A 17,314-nucleotide genomic window follows, 5' to 3' on the forward strand; every position below is an offset into this window, starting at 1 on the left:
AGCGACCTAAGGATACCTGTATATGTTCTCCTGGGAATCATCAGCCTACAGTCCTCCGCTCTACCAACTGAGCTATCGAAGGGAGCAATTGTTGAAAAGTTACAAATTCAATTATTGCCGATGAACTGCACTTGATTTCTGATAATGAGGCCCGTCTATCCAGTCTGAACAGACAACAACAATAAGCACATCCTTCGAGCCGGAATTGAACCAGCGACCTAAGGATACCTGTATATGTTCTCCTGGGAATCATCAGCCTACAGTCCTCCGCTCTACCAACTGAGCTATCGAAGGGAGCAATTGTTGAAAAGTTAGAAATTCAATTGTTGCCGATGAACTGCACTTGATTTCTGATAATGAGGCCCGTCTATCCAGTCTGAACAGACAACAAAAATAAGCACATCCTTCGAGCCGGAATTGAACCAGCGACCTAAGGATACCTGCATATGTTCTCCTGGGAATCATCAGCCTACAGTCCTCCGCTCTACCAACTGAGCTATCGAAGGGAGCCAGAGACTCATACTTTTTCAGCGTATGTATCGAGGCTGAAACTGATGCCGAACCAAATTTTGTTTTCCAAACACTCAACAATGCAAAGAGTCAAACATCAAAAAACAGCCATCTCCCTTTGTCTTCGTACATGCTTGTTTAAAACTCTTGCAAAGTTACACATTCAATTGTTGCCGATGACCTGCACTTGATTCCTGATAATAATGCCCATCTATCCAGTCTGAACAGACAACAACAATAAGCACATCCTTCGAGCCGGAATTGAACCAGCGACCTAAGGATACCTGCATATGTTCTCCTGGGAATCATCAGCCTACAGTCCTCCGCTCTACCAACTGAGCTATCGAAGGGAGCAATTGTTGAAAAGTTACAAATTCAATTATTGCCGATGAACTGCACTTGATTTCTGATAATGAGGCCCGTCTATCCAGTCTGAACAGACAACAACAATAAGCACATCCTTCGAGCCGGAATTGAACCAGCGACCTAAGGATACCTGCATATGTTCTCCTGGGAATCATCAGCCTACAGTCCTCCACTCTACCAACTGAGCTATCGAAGGGAGCCAGAGACTCATACTTTTTCAGCGTATGTATCGAGGCTGAAACTGATGCCAAACCAAATTTTGTTTTCCAAACACTCAACAATGCAAAGAGTCAAACATCAAAAAACAGCCATCTCCCTTTGTCTTCGTACATGCTTGTTTAAAACTCTTGCAAAGTTACAAATTCAATTATTGCCGATGAACTGCACTTGATTTCTGATAATGAGGCACGTCTATCCAGTCTGAACAGACAACAACAATAAGTACATCCTTCGAGCCAGAATTGAACCAGCGACCTAAGGATACCTGTATATGTTCTCCTGGGAATCATCAGCCTACAGTCCTCCGCTCTACCAACTGAGCTATCGAAGGGAGCCAGAGACTCATACTTTTTCAGCGTATGTATCGAGGCTGAAACTGATGCCAAACCAAATTTTGTTTTCCAAACACTCAACAATGCAAAGAGTCAAACATCAAAAAACAGCCATCTCCCTTTGTCTTCGTACATGCTTGTTTAAAACTCTTGCAAAGTTACAAATTCAATTGTTGCCGATGACCTGCACTTGATTCCTGATAATAATGCCCATCTATCCAGTCTGAACAGACAACAACAATAAGCACATCCTTCGAGCCCGAATTGAACCAGCGACCTAAGGATACCTGTATATGTTCTCCTGGGAATCATGAGCCTACAGTCCTCCGCTCTACCAACTGAGCTATCGAAGGGAGCAATTGTTGAAAAGTTACAAATTCAATTATTGCCGATGAACTGCACTTGATTTCTGATAATGAGGCCCGTCTATCCAGTCTGAACAGACAACAACAATAAGCACATCCTTCGAGCCGAATTGAACCAGCGACCTAAGGATACCTGCATATGTTCTCCTGCGAATCATCAGCCTACAGTCCTCCGCTCTACCAACTGAGCTATCGAAGGGAGCCAGAGACTCATACTTTTTCAGCGTATGTATCGAGGCTGAAACTGATGCCAAACCAAATTTTGTTTTCCAAACACTCAACAATGCAAAGAATCAAACATCAAAAAACAGCCATCTCCCTTTGTCTTCGTACATGCTTGTTTAAAACTCTTGCAAAGTTACAAATTCAATTGTTGCCGATGACCTGCACTTGATTCCTGATAATAATGCCCATCTATCCAGTCTGAACAGACAACAACAATAAGCACATCCTTCGAGCCGGAATTGAACCAGCGACCTAAGGATACCTGCATATGTTCTCCTGGGAATCATCAGCCTACAGTCCTCCGCTCTACCAACTGAGCTATCGAAGGGAGCCAGAGACTCATACTTTTTCAGCGTATGTATCGAGGCTGAAACTGATGCCAAACCAAATTTTGTTTTCCAAACACTCAACAATGCAAAGAGTCAAACATCAAAAAACAGCCATCTCCCTTTGTCTTCGTACATGCTTGTTTAAAACTCTTGCAAAGTTACAAATTCAATTATTGCCGATGAACTGCACTTGATTTCTGATAATGAGGCACGTCTATCCAGTCTGAACAGACAACAACAATAAGTACATCCTTCGAGCCAGAATTGAACCAGCGACCTAAGGATACCTGTATATGTTCTCCTGGGAATCATCAGCCTACAGTCCTCCGCTCTACCAACTGAGCTATCGAAGGGAGCAATTGTTGAAAAGTTACAAATTCAATTATTGCCGATGAACTGCACTTGATTTCTGATAATGAGGCCCGTCTATCCAGTCTGAACAGACAACAACAATAAGCACATCCTTCAAGCCGGAATTGAACCAGCGACCTAAGGATACCTGCATATGTTCTCCTGGGAATCATCAGCCTACAGTCCTCCACTCTACCAACTGAGCTATCGAAGGGAGCCAGAGACTCATACTTTTTCAGCGTATGTATCGAGGCTGAAACTGATGCCAAACCAAATTTTGTTTTCCAAACACTCAACAATGCAAAGAGTCAAACATCAAAAAACAGCCATCTTCCTTTGTCTCCATACATGCTAGTTTAAGCTATCGAAGGGAGTTCGAGCCTGTACTCCGGCTCGAATTCCTTCGAGCCGGAATTGAACCAGCGACCTAAGGATACCTGCATATGTTCTCCTGGGAATCATCAGCCTACAGTCCTCCACTCTACCAACTGAGCTATCGAAGGGAGCCAGAGACTCATACTTTTTCAGCGTATGTATCGAGGCTGAAACTGATGCCAAACCAAATTTTGTTTTCCAAACACTCAACAATGCAAAGAGTCAAACATCAAAAAACAGCCATCTTCCTTTGTCTCCATACATGCTAGTTTAAGCTATCGAAGGGAGCCAGAGACTCATACTTTTTCAGCGTATGTATCGAGGCTGAAACTGATGCCAAACCAAATTTTGTTTTCCAAACACTCAACAATGCAAAGAGTCAAACATCAAAAAACAGCCATCTCCCTTTGTCTTCGTACATGCTTGTTTAAAACTCTTGCAAAGTTACAAATTCAATTGTTGCCGATGACCTGCACTTGATTCCTGATAATAATGCCCATCTATCCAGTCTGAACAGACAACAACAATAAGCACATCCTTCGAGCCGGAATTGAACCAGCGACCTAAGGATACCTGCATATGTTCTCCTGGGAATCATCAGCCTACAGTCCTCCGCTCTACCAACTGAGCTATCGAAGGGAGCCAGAGACTCATACTTTTTCAGCGTATGTATCGAGGCTGAAACTGATGCCAAACCAAATTTTGTTTTCCAAACACTCAACAATGCAAAGAGTCAAACATCAAAAAACAGCCATCTCCCTTTGTCTTCGTACATGCTTGTTTAAAACTCTTGCAAAGTTACAAATTCAATTATTGCCGATGAACTGCACTTGATTTCTGATAATGAGGCACGTCTATCCAGTCTGAACAGACAACAACAATAAGTACATCCTTCGAGCCAGAATTGAACCAGCGACCTAAGGATACCTGTATATGTTCTCCTGGGAATCATCAGCCTACAGTCCTCCGCTCTACCAACTGAGCTATCGAAGGGAGCAATTGTTGAAAAGTTACAAATTCAATTATTGCCGATGAACTGCACTTGATTTCTGATAATGAGGCCCGTCTATCCTGTCTGAACAGACAACAACAATAAGCACATCCTTCGAGCCGGAATTGAACCAGCGACCTAAGGATACCTGCATATGTTCTCCTGGGAATCATCAGCCTACAGTCCTCCACTCTACCAACTGAGCTATCGAAGGGAGCCAGAGACTCATACTTTTTCAGCGTATGTATCGAGGCTGAAACTGATGCCAAACCAAATTTTGTTTTCCAAACACTCAACAATGCAAAGAGTCAAACATCAAAAAACAGCCATCTTCCTTTGTCTCCATACATGCTAGTTTAAGCTATCGAAGGGAGCCAGAGACTCATACTTTTTCAGCGTATGTATCGAGGCTGAAACTGATGCCAAACCAAATTTTGTTTTCCAAACACTCAACAATGCAAAGAGTCAAACATCAAAAAACAGCCATCTCCCTTTGTCTTCGTACATGCTTGTTTAAAACTCTTGCAAAGTTACAAATTAAATTGTTGCCGATGACCTGCACTTGATTCCTGATAATAATGCCCATCTATCCAGTCTGAACAGACAACAACAATAAGCACATCCTTCGAGCCGGAATTGAACCAACGACCTAAGGATACCTGCATATGTTCTCCTGGGAATCATCAGCCTACAGTCCTCCGCTCTACCAACTGAGCTATCGAAGGGAGCCAGAGACTCATACTTTTTCAGCGTATGTATCGAGGCTGAAACTGATGCCAAACCAAATTTTGTTTTCCAAACACTCAACAATGCAAAGAGTCAAACATCAAAAAACAGCCATCTCCCTTTGTCTTCGTACATGCTTGTTTAAAACTCTTGCAAAGTTACAAATTCAATTATTGCCGATGAACTGCACTTGATTTCTGATAATGAGGCACGTCTATCCTGTCTGAACAGACAACAACAATAAGTACATCCTTCGAGCCAGAATTGAACCAGCGACCTAAGGATACCTGTATATGTTCTCCTGGGAATCATCAGCCTACAGTCCTCCGCTCTACCAACTGAGCTATCGAAGGGAGCAATTGTTGAAAAGTTACAAATTCAATTATTGCCGATGAACTGCACTTGATTTCTGATAATGAGGCCCGTCTATCCAGTCTGAACAGACAACAACAATAAGCACATCCTTCGAGCCGGAATTGAACCAGCGACCTAAGGATACCTGCATATGTTCTCCTGGGAATCATCAGCCTACAGTCCTCCGCTCTACCAACTGAGCTATCGAAGGGAGCAATTGTTGAAAAGTTACAAATTCAATTATTGCCGATGAACTGCACTTGATTTCTGATAATGAGGCCCGTCTATCCAGTCTGAACAGACAACAACAATAAGCACATCCTTCGAGCCGGAATTGAACCAGCGACCTAAGGATACCTGCATATGTTCTCCTGGGAATCATCAGCCTACAGTCCTCCGCTCTACCAACTGAGCTATCGAAGGGAGCCAGAGACTCATACTTTTTCAGCGTATGTATCGAGGCTGAAACTGATGCCAAACCAAATTTTGTTTTCCAAACACTCAACAATGCAAAGAGTCAAACATCAAAAAACAGCCATCTCCCTTTGTCTTCGTACATGCTTGTTTAAAACTCTTGCAAAGTTACAAATTCAATTGTTGCCGATGACCTGCACTTGATTCCTGATAATAATGCCCATCTATCCAGTCTGAACAGACAACAACAATAAGCACATCCTTCGAGCCCGAATTGAACCAGCGACCTAAGGATACCTGCATATGTTCTCCTGGGAATCATCAGCCTACAGTCCTCCGCTCTACCAACTGAGCTATCGAAGGGAGCCAGAGACTCATACTTTTTCAGCGTATGTATCGAGGCTGAAACTGATGCCAAACCAAATTTTGTTTTCCAAACACTCAACAATGCAAAGAGTCAAACATCAAAAAACAGCCATCTCCCTTTGTCTTCGTACATGCTTGTTTAAAACTCTTGCAAAGTTACAAATTCAATTGTTGCCGATGACCTGCACTTGATTCCTGATAATAATGCCCATCTATCCAGTCTGAACAGACAACAACAATAAGCACATCCTTCGAGCCGGAATTGAACCAGCGACCTAAGGATACCTGCATATGTTCTCCTGGGAATCATCAGCCTACAGTCCTCCGCTCTACCAACTGAGCTATCGAAGGGAGCCAGAGACTCATACTTTTTCAGCGTATGTATCGAGGCTGAAACTGATGCCAAACCAAATTTTGTTTTCCAAACACTCAACAATGCAAAGAGTCAAACATCAAAAAACAGCCATCTCCCTTTGTCTTCGTACATGCTTGTTTAAAACTCTTGCAAAGTTACAAATTCAATTGTTGCCGATGACCTGCACTTGATTCCTGATAATAATGCCCATCTATCCAGTCTGAACAGACAACAACAATAAGCACATCCTTCGAGCCGGAATTGAACCAGCGACCTAAGGATACCTGCATATGTTCTCCTGGGAATCATCAGCCTACAGTCCTCCGCTCTACCAACTGAGCTATCGAAGGGAGCAATTGTTGAAAAGTTACAAATTCAATTATTGCAGATGAACTGCACTTGATTTCTGATAATGAGGCCCGTCTATCCAGTCTGAACAGACAACAACAATAAGCACATCCTTCGAGCCGGAATTGAACCAGCGACCTAAGGATACCTGCATATGTTCTCCTGGGAATCATCAGCCTACAGTCCTCCACTCTACCAACTGAGCTATCGAAGGGAGCCAGAGACTCATACTTTTTCAGCGTATGTATCGAGGCTGAAACTGATGCCAAACCAAATTTTGTTTTCCAAACACTCAACAATGCAAAGAGTCAAACATCAAAAAACAGCCATCTCCCTTTGTCTTCGTACATGCTTGTTTAAAACTCTTGCAAAGTTACAAATTCAATTATTGCCGATGAACTGCACTTGATTTCTGATAATGAGGCACGTCTATCCAGTCTGAACAGACAACAACAATAAGTACATCCTTCGAGCCAGAATTGAACCAGCGACCTAAGGATACCTGTATATGTTCTCCTGGGAATCATCAGCCTACAGTCCTCCGCTCTACCAACTGAGCTATCGAAGGGAGCCAGAGACTCATACTTTTTCAGCGTATGTATCGAGGCTGAAACTGATGCCAAACCAAATTTTGTTTTCCAAACACTCAACAATGCAAAGAGTCAAACATCAAAAAACAGCCATCTCCCTTTGTCTTCGTACATGCTTGTTTAAAACTCTTGCAAAGTTACAAATTCAATTGTTGCCGATGACCTGCACTTGATTCCTGATAATAATGCCCATCTATCCAGTCTGAACAGACAACAACAATAAGCACATCCTTCGAGCCCGAATTGAACCAGCGACCTAAGGATACCTGTATATGTTCTCCTGGGAATCATGAGCCTACAGTCCTCCGCTCTACCAACTGAGCTATCGAAGGGAGCAATTGTTGAAAAGTTACAAATTCAATTATTGCCGATGAACTGCACTTGATTTCTGATAATGAGGCCCGTCTATCCAGTCTGAACAGACAACAACAATAAGCACATCCTTCGAGCCGAATTGAACCAGCGACCTAAGGATACCTGCATATGTTCTCCTGCGAATCATCAGCCTACAGTCCTCCGCTCTACCAACTGAGCTATCGAAGGGAGCCAGAGACTCATACTTTTTCAGCGTATGTATCGAGGCTGAAACTGATGCCAAACCAAATTTTGTTTTCCAAACACTCAACAATGCAAAGAATCAAACATCAAAAAACAGCCATCTCCCTTTGTCTTCGTACATGCTTGTTTAAAACTCTTGCAAAGTTACAAATTCAATTGTTGCCGATGACCTGCACTTGATTCCTGATAATAATGCCCATCTATCCAGTCTGAACAGACAACAACAATAAGCACATCCTTCGAGCCGGAATTGAACCAGCGACCTAAGGATACCTGCATATGTTCTCCTGGGAATCATCAGCCTACAGTCCTCCGCTCTACCAACTGAGCTATCGAAGGGAGCCAGAGACTCATACTTTTTCAGCGTATGTATCGAGGCTGAAACTGATGCCAAACCAAATTTTGTTTTCCAAACACTCAACAATGCAAAGAGTCAAACATCAAAAAACAGCCATCTCCCTTTGTCTTCGTACATGCTTGTTTAAAACTCTTGCAAAGTTACAAATTCAATTATTGCCGATGAACTGCACTTGATTTCTGATAATGAGGCACGTCTATCCAGTCTGAACAGACAACAACAATAAGTACATCCTTCGAGCCAGAATTGAACCAGCGACCTAAGGATACCTGTATATGTTCTCCTGGGAATCATCAGCCTACAGTCCTCCGCTCTACCAACTGAGCTATCGAAGGGAGCAATTGTTGAAAAGTTACAAATTCAATTATTGCCGATGAACTGCACTTGATTTCTGATAATGAGGCCCGTCTATCCAGTCTGAACAGACAACAACAATAAGCACATCCTTCGAGCCGGAATTGAACCAGCGACCTAAGGATACCTGTATATGTTCTCCTGGGAATCATCAGCCTACAGTCCTCCGCTCTACCAACTGAGCTATCGAAGGGAGCAATTGTTGAAAAGTTAGAAATTCAATTGTTGCCGATGAACTGCACTTGATTTCTGATAATGAGGCCCGTCTATCCAGTCTGAACAGACAACAACAATAAGCACATCCTTCGAGCCGGAATTGAACCAGCGACCTAAGGATACCTGCATATGTTCTCCTGGGAATCATCAGCCTACAGTCCTCCGCTCTACCAACTGAGCTATCGAAGGGAGCCAGAGACTCATACTTTTTCAGCGTATGTATCGAGGCTGAAACTGATGCCGAACCAAATTTTGTTTTCCAAACACTCAACAATGCAAAGAGTCAAACATCAAAAAACAGCCATCTCCCTTTGTCTTCGTACATGCTTGTTTAAAACTCTTGCAAAGTTACACATTCAATTGTTGCCGATGACCTGCACTTGATTCCTGATAATAATGCCCATCTATCCAGTCTGAACAGACAACAACAATAAGCACATCCTTCGAGCCGGAATTTAACCAGCGACCTAAGGATACCTGCATATGTTCTCCTGGGAATCATCAGCCTACAGTCCTCCGCTCTACCAACTGAGCTATCGAAGGGAGCCAGAGACTCATACTTTTTCAGCGTATGTATCGAGGCTGAAACTGATGCCAAACCAAATTTTGTTTTCCAAACACTCAACAATGCAAAGAGTCAAACATCAAAAAACAGCCATCTCCCTTTGTCTTCGTACATGCTTGTTTAAAACTCTTGCAAAGTTACAAATTCAATTATTGCCGATGAACTGCACTTGATTTCTGATAATGAGGCACGTCTATCCAGTCTGAACAGACAACAACAATAAGTACATCCTTCGAGCCAGAATTGAACCAGCGACCTAAGGATACCTGTATATGTTCTCCTGGGAATCATCAGCCTACAGTCCTCCGCTCTACCAACTGAGCTATCGAAGGGAGCAATTGTTGAAAAGTTACAAATTCAATTATTGCCGATGAACTGCACTTGATTTCTGATAATGAGGCCCGTCTATCCTGTCTGAACAGACAACAACAATAAGCACATCCTTCGAGCCGGAATTGAACCAGCGACCTAAGGATACCTGCATATGTTCTCCTGGGAATCATCAGCCTACAGTCCTCCACTCTACCAACTGAGCTATCGAAGGGAGCCAGAGACTCATACTTTTTCAGCGTATGTATCGAGGCTGAAACTGATGCCAAACCAAATTTTGTTTTCCAAACACTCAACAATGCAAAGAGTCAAACATCAAAAAACAGCCATCTTCCTTTGTCTCCATACATGCTAGTTTAAGCTATCGAAGGGAGCCAGAGACTCATACTTTTTCAGCGTATGTATCGAGGCTGAAACTGATGCCAAACCAAATTTTGTTTTCCAAACACTCAACAATGCAAAGAGTCAAACATCAAAAAACAGCCATCTCCCTTTGTCTTCGTACATGCTTGTTTAAAACTCTTGCAAAGTTACAAATTAAATTGTTGCCGATGACCTGCACTTGATTCCTGATAATAATGCCCATCTATCCAGTCTGAACAGACAACAACAATAAGCACATCCTTCGAGCCGGAATTGAACCAACGACCTAAGGATACCTGCATATGTTCTCCTGGGAATCATCAGCCTACAGTCCTCCGCTCTACCAACTGAGCTATCGAAGGGAGCCAGAGACTCATACTTTTTCAGCGTATGTATCGAGGCTGAAACTGATGCCAAACCAAATTTTGTTTTCCAAACACTCAACAATGCAAAGAGTCAAACATCAAAAAACAGCCATCTCCCTTTGTCTTCGTACATGCTTGTTTAAAACTCTTGCAAAGTTACAAATTCAATTATTGCCGATGAACTGCACTTGATTTCTGATAATGAGGCACGTCTATCCTGTCTGAACAGACAACAACAATAAGTACATCCTTCGAGCCAGAATTGAACCAGCGACCTAAGGATACCTGTATATGTTCTCCTGGGAATCATCAGCCTACAGTCCTCCGCTCTACCAACTGAGCTATCGAAGGGAGCAATTGTTGAAAAGTTACAAATTCAATTATTGCCGATGAACTGCACTTGATTTCTGATAATGAGGCCCGTCTATCCAGTCTGAACAGACAACAACAATAAGCACATCCTTCGAGCCGGAATTGAACCAGCGACCTAAGGATACCTGCATATGTTCTCCTGGGAATCATCAGCCTACAGTCCTCCGCTCTACCAACTGAGCTATCGAAGGGAGCCAGAGACTCATACTTTTTCAGCGTATGTATCGAGGCTGAAACTGATGCCAAACCAAATTTTGTTTTCCAAACACTCAACAATGCAAAGAGTCAAACATCAAAAAACAGCCATCTCCCTTTGTCTTCGTACATGCTTGTTTAAAACTCTTGCAAAGTTACAAATTCAATTATTGCCGATGAACTGCACTTGATTTCTGATAATGAGGCACGTCTATCCAGTCTGAACAGACAACAACAATAAGTACATCCTTCGAGCCAGAATTGAACCAGCGACCTAAGGATACCTGTATATGTTCTCCTGGGAATCATCAGCCTACAGTCCTCCGCTCTACCAACTGAGCTATCGAAGGGAGCAATTGTTGAAAAGTTACAAATTCAATTATTGCCGATGAACTGCACTTGATTTCTGATAATGAGGCCCGTCTATCCAGTCTGAACAGACAACAACAATAAGCACATCCTTCGAGCCGGAATTGAACCAGCGACCTAAGGATACCTGCATATGTTCTCCTGGGAATCATCAGCCTACAGTCCTCCGCTCTACCAACTGAGCTATCGAAGGGAGCCAGAGACTCATACTTTTTCAGCGTATGTATCGAGGCTGAAACTGATGCCAAACCAAATTTTGTTTTCCAAACACTCAACAATGCAAAGAGTCAAACATCAAAAAACAGCCATCTCCCTTTGTCTTCGTACATGCTTGTTTAAAACTCTTGCAAAGTTACAAATTCAATTATTGCCGATGAACTGCACTTGATTTCTGATAATGAGGCACGTCTATCCAGTCTGAACAGACAACAACAATAAGCACATCCTTCGAGCCGGAATTGAACCAGCGACCTAAGGATACCTGCATATGTTCTCCTGGGAATCATCAGCCTACAGTCCTCCGCTCTACCAACTGAGCTATCAAAGGGAGCCAGAGACTCATACTTTTTCAGCGTATGTATCGAGGCTGAAACTGATGCCAAACCAAATTTTGTTTTCCAAACACTCAACAATGCAAAGAGTCAAACATCAAAAAACAGCCATCTCCCTTTGTCTTCGTACATGCTTGTTTAAAACTCTTGCAAAGTTACAAATTCAATTATTGCCGATGAACTGCACTTGATTTCTGATAATGAGGCACGTCTATCCAGTCTGAACAGACAACAACAATAAGTACATCCTTCGAGCCAGAATTGAACCAGCGACCTAAGGATACCTGTATATGTTCTCCTGGGAATCATCAGCCTACAGTCCTCCGCTCTACCAACTGAGCTATCGAAGGGAGCAATTGTTGAAAAGTTACAAATTCAATTATTGCCGATGAACTGCACTTGATTTCTGATAATGAGGCCCGTCTATCCTGTCTGAACAGACAACAACAATAAGCACATCCTTCGAGCCGGAATTGAACCAGCGACCTAAGGATACCTGCATATGTTCTCCTGGGAATCATCAGCCTACAGTCCTCCACTCTACCAACTGAGCTATCGAAGGGAGCCAGAGACTCATACTTTTTCAGCGTATGTATCGAGGCTGAAACTGATGCCAAACCAAATTTTGTTTTCCAAACACTCAACAATGCAAAGAGTCAAACATCAAAAAACAGCCATCTTCCTTTGTCTCCATACATGCTAGTTTAAGCTATCGAAGGGAGCCAGAGACTCATACTTTTTCAGCGTATGTATCGAGGCTGAAACTGATGCCAAACCAAATTTTGTTTTCCAAACACTCAACAATGCAAAGAGTCAAACATCAAAAAACAGCCATCTCCCTTTGTCTTCGTACATGCTTGTTTAAAACTCTTGCAAAGTTACAAATTAAATTGTTGCCGATGACCTGCACTTGATTCCTGATAATAATGCCCATCTATCCAGTCTGAACAGACAACAACAATAAGCACATCCTTCGAGCCGGAATTGAACCAACGACCTAAGGATACCTGCATATGTTCTCCTGGGAATCATCAGCCTACAGTCCTCCGCTCTACCAACTGAGCTATCGAAGGGAGCCAGAGACTCATACTTTTTCAGCGTATGTATCGAGGCTGAAACTGATGCCAAACCAAATTTTGTTTTCCAAACACTCAACAATGCAAAGAGTCAAACATCAAAAAACAGCCATCTCCCTTTGTCTTCGTACATGCTTGTTTAAAACTCTTGCAAAGTTACAAATTCAATTATTGCCGATGAACTGCACTTGATTTCTGATAATGAGGCACGTCTATCCTGTCTGAACAGACAACAACAATAAGTACATCCTTCGAGCCAGAATTGAACCAGCGACCTAAGGATACCTGTATATGTTCTCCTGGGAATCATCAGCCTACAGTCCTCCGCTCTACCAACTGAGCTATCGAAGGGAGCAATTGTTGAAAAGTTACAAATTCAATTATTGCCGATGAACTGCACTTGATTTCTGATAATGAGGCCCGTCTATCCAGTCTGAACAGACAACAACAATAAGCACATCCTTCGAGCCGGAATTGAACCAGCGACCTAAGGATACCTGCATATGTTCTCCTGGGAATCATCAGCCTACAGTCCTCCGCTCTACCAACTGAGCTATCGAAGGGAGCCAGAGACTCATACTTTTTCAGCGTATGTATCGAGGCTGAAACTGATGCCAAACCAAATTTTGTTTTCCAAACACTCAACAATGCAAAGAGTCAAACATCAAAAAACAGCCATCTCCCTTTGTCTTCGTACATGCTTGTTTAAAACTCTTGCAAAGTTACAAATTCAATTATTGCCGATGAACTGCACTTGATTTCTGATAATGAGGCACGTCTATCCAGTCTGAACAGACAACAACAATAAGTACATCCTTCGAGCCAGAATTGAACCAGCGACCTAAGGATACCTGTATATGTTCTCCTGGGAATCATCAGCCTACAGTCCTCCGCTCTACCAACTGAGCTATCGAAGGGAGCCAGAGACTCATACTTTTTCAGCGTATGTATCGAGGCTGAAACTGATGCCAAACCAAATTTTGTTTTCCAAACACTCAACAATGCAAAGAGTCAAACATCAAAAAACAGCCATCTCCCTTTGTCTTCGTACATGCTTGTTTAAAACTCTTGCAAAGTTACAAATTCAATTATTGCCGATGAACTGCACTTGATTTCTGATAATGAGGCACGTCTATCCAGTCTGAACAGACAACAACAATAAGTACATCCTTCGAGCCAGAATTGAACCAGCGACCTAAGGATACCTGTATATGTTCTCCTGGGAATCATCAGCCTACAGTCCTCCGCTCTACCAACTGAGCTATCGAAGGGAGCAATTGTTGAAAAGTTACAAATTCAATTATTGCCGATGAACTGCACTTGATTTCTGATAATGAGGCCCGTCTATCCAGTCTGAACAGACAACAACAATAAGCACATCCTTCGAGCCGGAATTGAACCAGCGACCTAAGGATACCTGCATATGTTCTCCTGGGAATCATCAGCCTACAGTCCTCCGCTCTACCAACTGAGCTATCGAAGGGAGCAATTGTTGAAAAGTTACAAATTCAATTATTGCCGATGAACTGCACTTGATTTCTGATAATGAGGCCCGTCTATCCAGTCTGAACAGACAACAACAATAAGCACATCCTTCGAGCCGGAATTGAACCAGCGACCTAAGGATACCTGCATATGTTCTCCTGGGAATCATCAGCCTACAGTCCTCCACTCTACCAACTGAGCTATCGAAGGGAGCCAGAGACTCATACTTTTTCAGCGTATGTATCGAGGCTGAAACTGATGCCAAACCAAATTTTGTTTTCCAAACACTCAACAATGCAAAGAGTCAAACATCAAAAAACAGCCATCTCCCTTTGTCTTCGTAAATGCTTGTTTAAAACTCTTGCAAAGTTACAAATTCAATTGTTGCCGATGACCTGCACTTGATTCCTGATAATAATGCCCATCTATCCAGTCTGAACAGACAACAACAATAAGCACATCCTTCGAGCCGGAATTGAACCAGCGACCTAAGGATACCTGCATATGTTCTCCTGGGAATCATCAGCCTACAGTCCTCCGCTCTACCAACTGAGCTATCGAAGGGAGCCAGAGACTCATACTTTTTCAGCGTATGTATCGAGGCTGAAACTGATGCCAAACCAAATTTTGTTTTCCAAACACTCAACAATGCAAAGAGTCAAACATCAAAAAACAGCCATCTCCCTTTGTCTTCGTACATGCTTGTTTAAAACTCTTGCAAAGTTACAAATTCAATTATTGCCGATGAACTGCACTTGATTTCTGATAATGAGGCACGTCTATCCAGTCTGAACAGACAACAACAATAAGCACATCCTTCGAGCCGGAATTGAACCAGCGACCTAAGGATACCTGCATATGTTCTCCTGGGAATCATCAGCCTACAGTCCTCCGCTCTACCAACTGAGCTATCGAAGGGAGCCAGAGACTCATACTTTTTCAGCGTATGTATCGAGGCTGAAACTGATGCCAAACCAAATTTTGTTTTCCAAACACTCAACAATGCAAAGAGTCAAACATAAAAAAACAGCCATCTCCCTTTGTCTTCGTACATGCTTGTTTAAAACTCTTGCAAAGTTACAAATTCAATTGTTGCCGATGACCTGCACTTGATTCCTGATAATAATGCCCATCTATCCAGTCTGAACAGACAACAACAATAAGCACATCCTTCGAGCCGGAATTGAACCAGCGACCTAAGGATACCTGCATATGTTCTCCTGGGAATCATCAGCCTACAGTCCTCCGCTCTACCAACTGAGCTATCGAAGGGAGCAATTGTTGAAAAGTTACAAATTCAATTATTGCCGATGAACTGCACTTGATTTCTGATAATGAGGCACGTCTATCCAGTCTGAACAGACAACAACAATAAGCACATCCTTCGAGCCGGAATTGAACCAGCGACCTAAGGATACCTGCATATGTTCTCCTGGGAATCATCAGCCTACAGTCCTCCGCTCTACCAACTGAGCTATCGAAGGGAGCCAGAGACTCATACTTTTTCAGCGTATGTATCGAGGCTGAAACTGATGCCAAACCAAATTTTGTTTTCCAAACACTCAACAATGCAAAGAGTCAAACATCAAAAAACAGCCATCTCCCTTTGTCTTCGTACATGCTTGTTTAAAACTCTTGCAAAGTTACAAATTCAATTGTTGCCGATGACCTGCACTTGATTCCTGATAATAATGCCCATCTATCCAGTCTGAACAGACAACAACAATAAGCACATCCTTCGAGCCGGAATTGAACCAGCGACCTAAGGATACCTGCATATGTTCTCCTGGGAATCATCAGCCTACAGTCCTCCGCTCTACCAACTGAGCTATCGAAGGGAGCAATTGTTGAAAAGTTACAAATTCAATTATTGCCGATGAACTGCACTTGATTTCTGATAATGAGGCACGTCTATCCAGTCTGAACAGACAACAACAATAAGCACATCCTTCGAGCCGGAATTGAACCAGCGACCTAAGGATACCTGCATATGTTCTCCTGGGAATCATCAGCCTACAGTCCTCCGCTCTACCAACTGAGCTATCGAAGGGAGCCAGAGACTCATACTTTTTCAGCGTATGTATCGAGGCTGAAACTGATGCCAAACCAAATTTTGTTTTCCAAACACTCAACAATGCAAAGAGTCAAACATCAAAAAACAGCCATCTCCCTTTGTCTTCGTACATGCTTGTTTAAAACTCTTGCAAAGTTACAAATTCAATTGTTGCCGATGACCTGCACTTGATTCCTGATAATAATGCCCATCTATCCAGTCTGAACAGACAACAACAATAAGCACATCCTTCGAGCCGGAATTGAACCAGCGACCTAAGGATACCTGCATATGTTCTCCTGGGAATCATCAGCCTACAGTCCTCCGCTCTACCAACTGAGCTATCGAAGGGAGCCAGAGACTCATACTTTTTCAGCGTATGTATCGAGGCTGAAACTGATGCCAAACCAAATTTTGTTTTCCAAACACTCAACAATGCAAAGAGTCAAACATCAAAAAACAGCCATCTCCCTTTGTCTTCGTACATGCTTGTTTAAAACTCTTGCAAAGTTACAAATTCAATTATTGCCGATGAACTGCACTTGATTTCTGATAATGAGGCACGTCTATCCAGTCTGAACAGACAACAACAATAAGTACATCCTTCGAGCCAGAATTGAACCAGCGACCTAAGGATACCTGTATATGTTCTCCTGGGAATCATCAGCCTACAGTCCTCCGCTCTACCAACTGAGCTATCGAAGGGAGCAATTGTTGAAAAGTTACAAATTCAATTATTGCCGATGAACTGCACTTGATTTCTGATAATGAGGCCCGTCTATCCAGTCTGAACAGACAACAACAATAAGCACATCCTTCGAGCCGGAATTGAACCAGCGACCTAAGGATACCTGCATATGTTCTCCTGGGAATCATCAGCCTACAGTC

This window comes from Melanostigma gelatinosum (assembly GCF_949748355.1).
Source record: "Melanostigma gelatinosum genome assembly, chromosome: 14".
In the NCBI taxonomy this organism is placed as follows: domain Eukaryota; kingdom Metazoa; phylum Chordata; class Actinopteri; order Perciformes; family Zoarcidae; genus Melanostigma; species Melanostigma gelatinosum.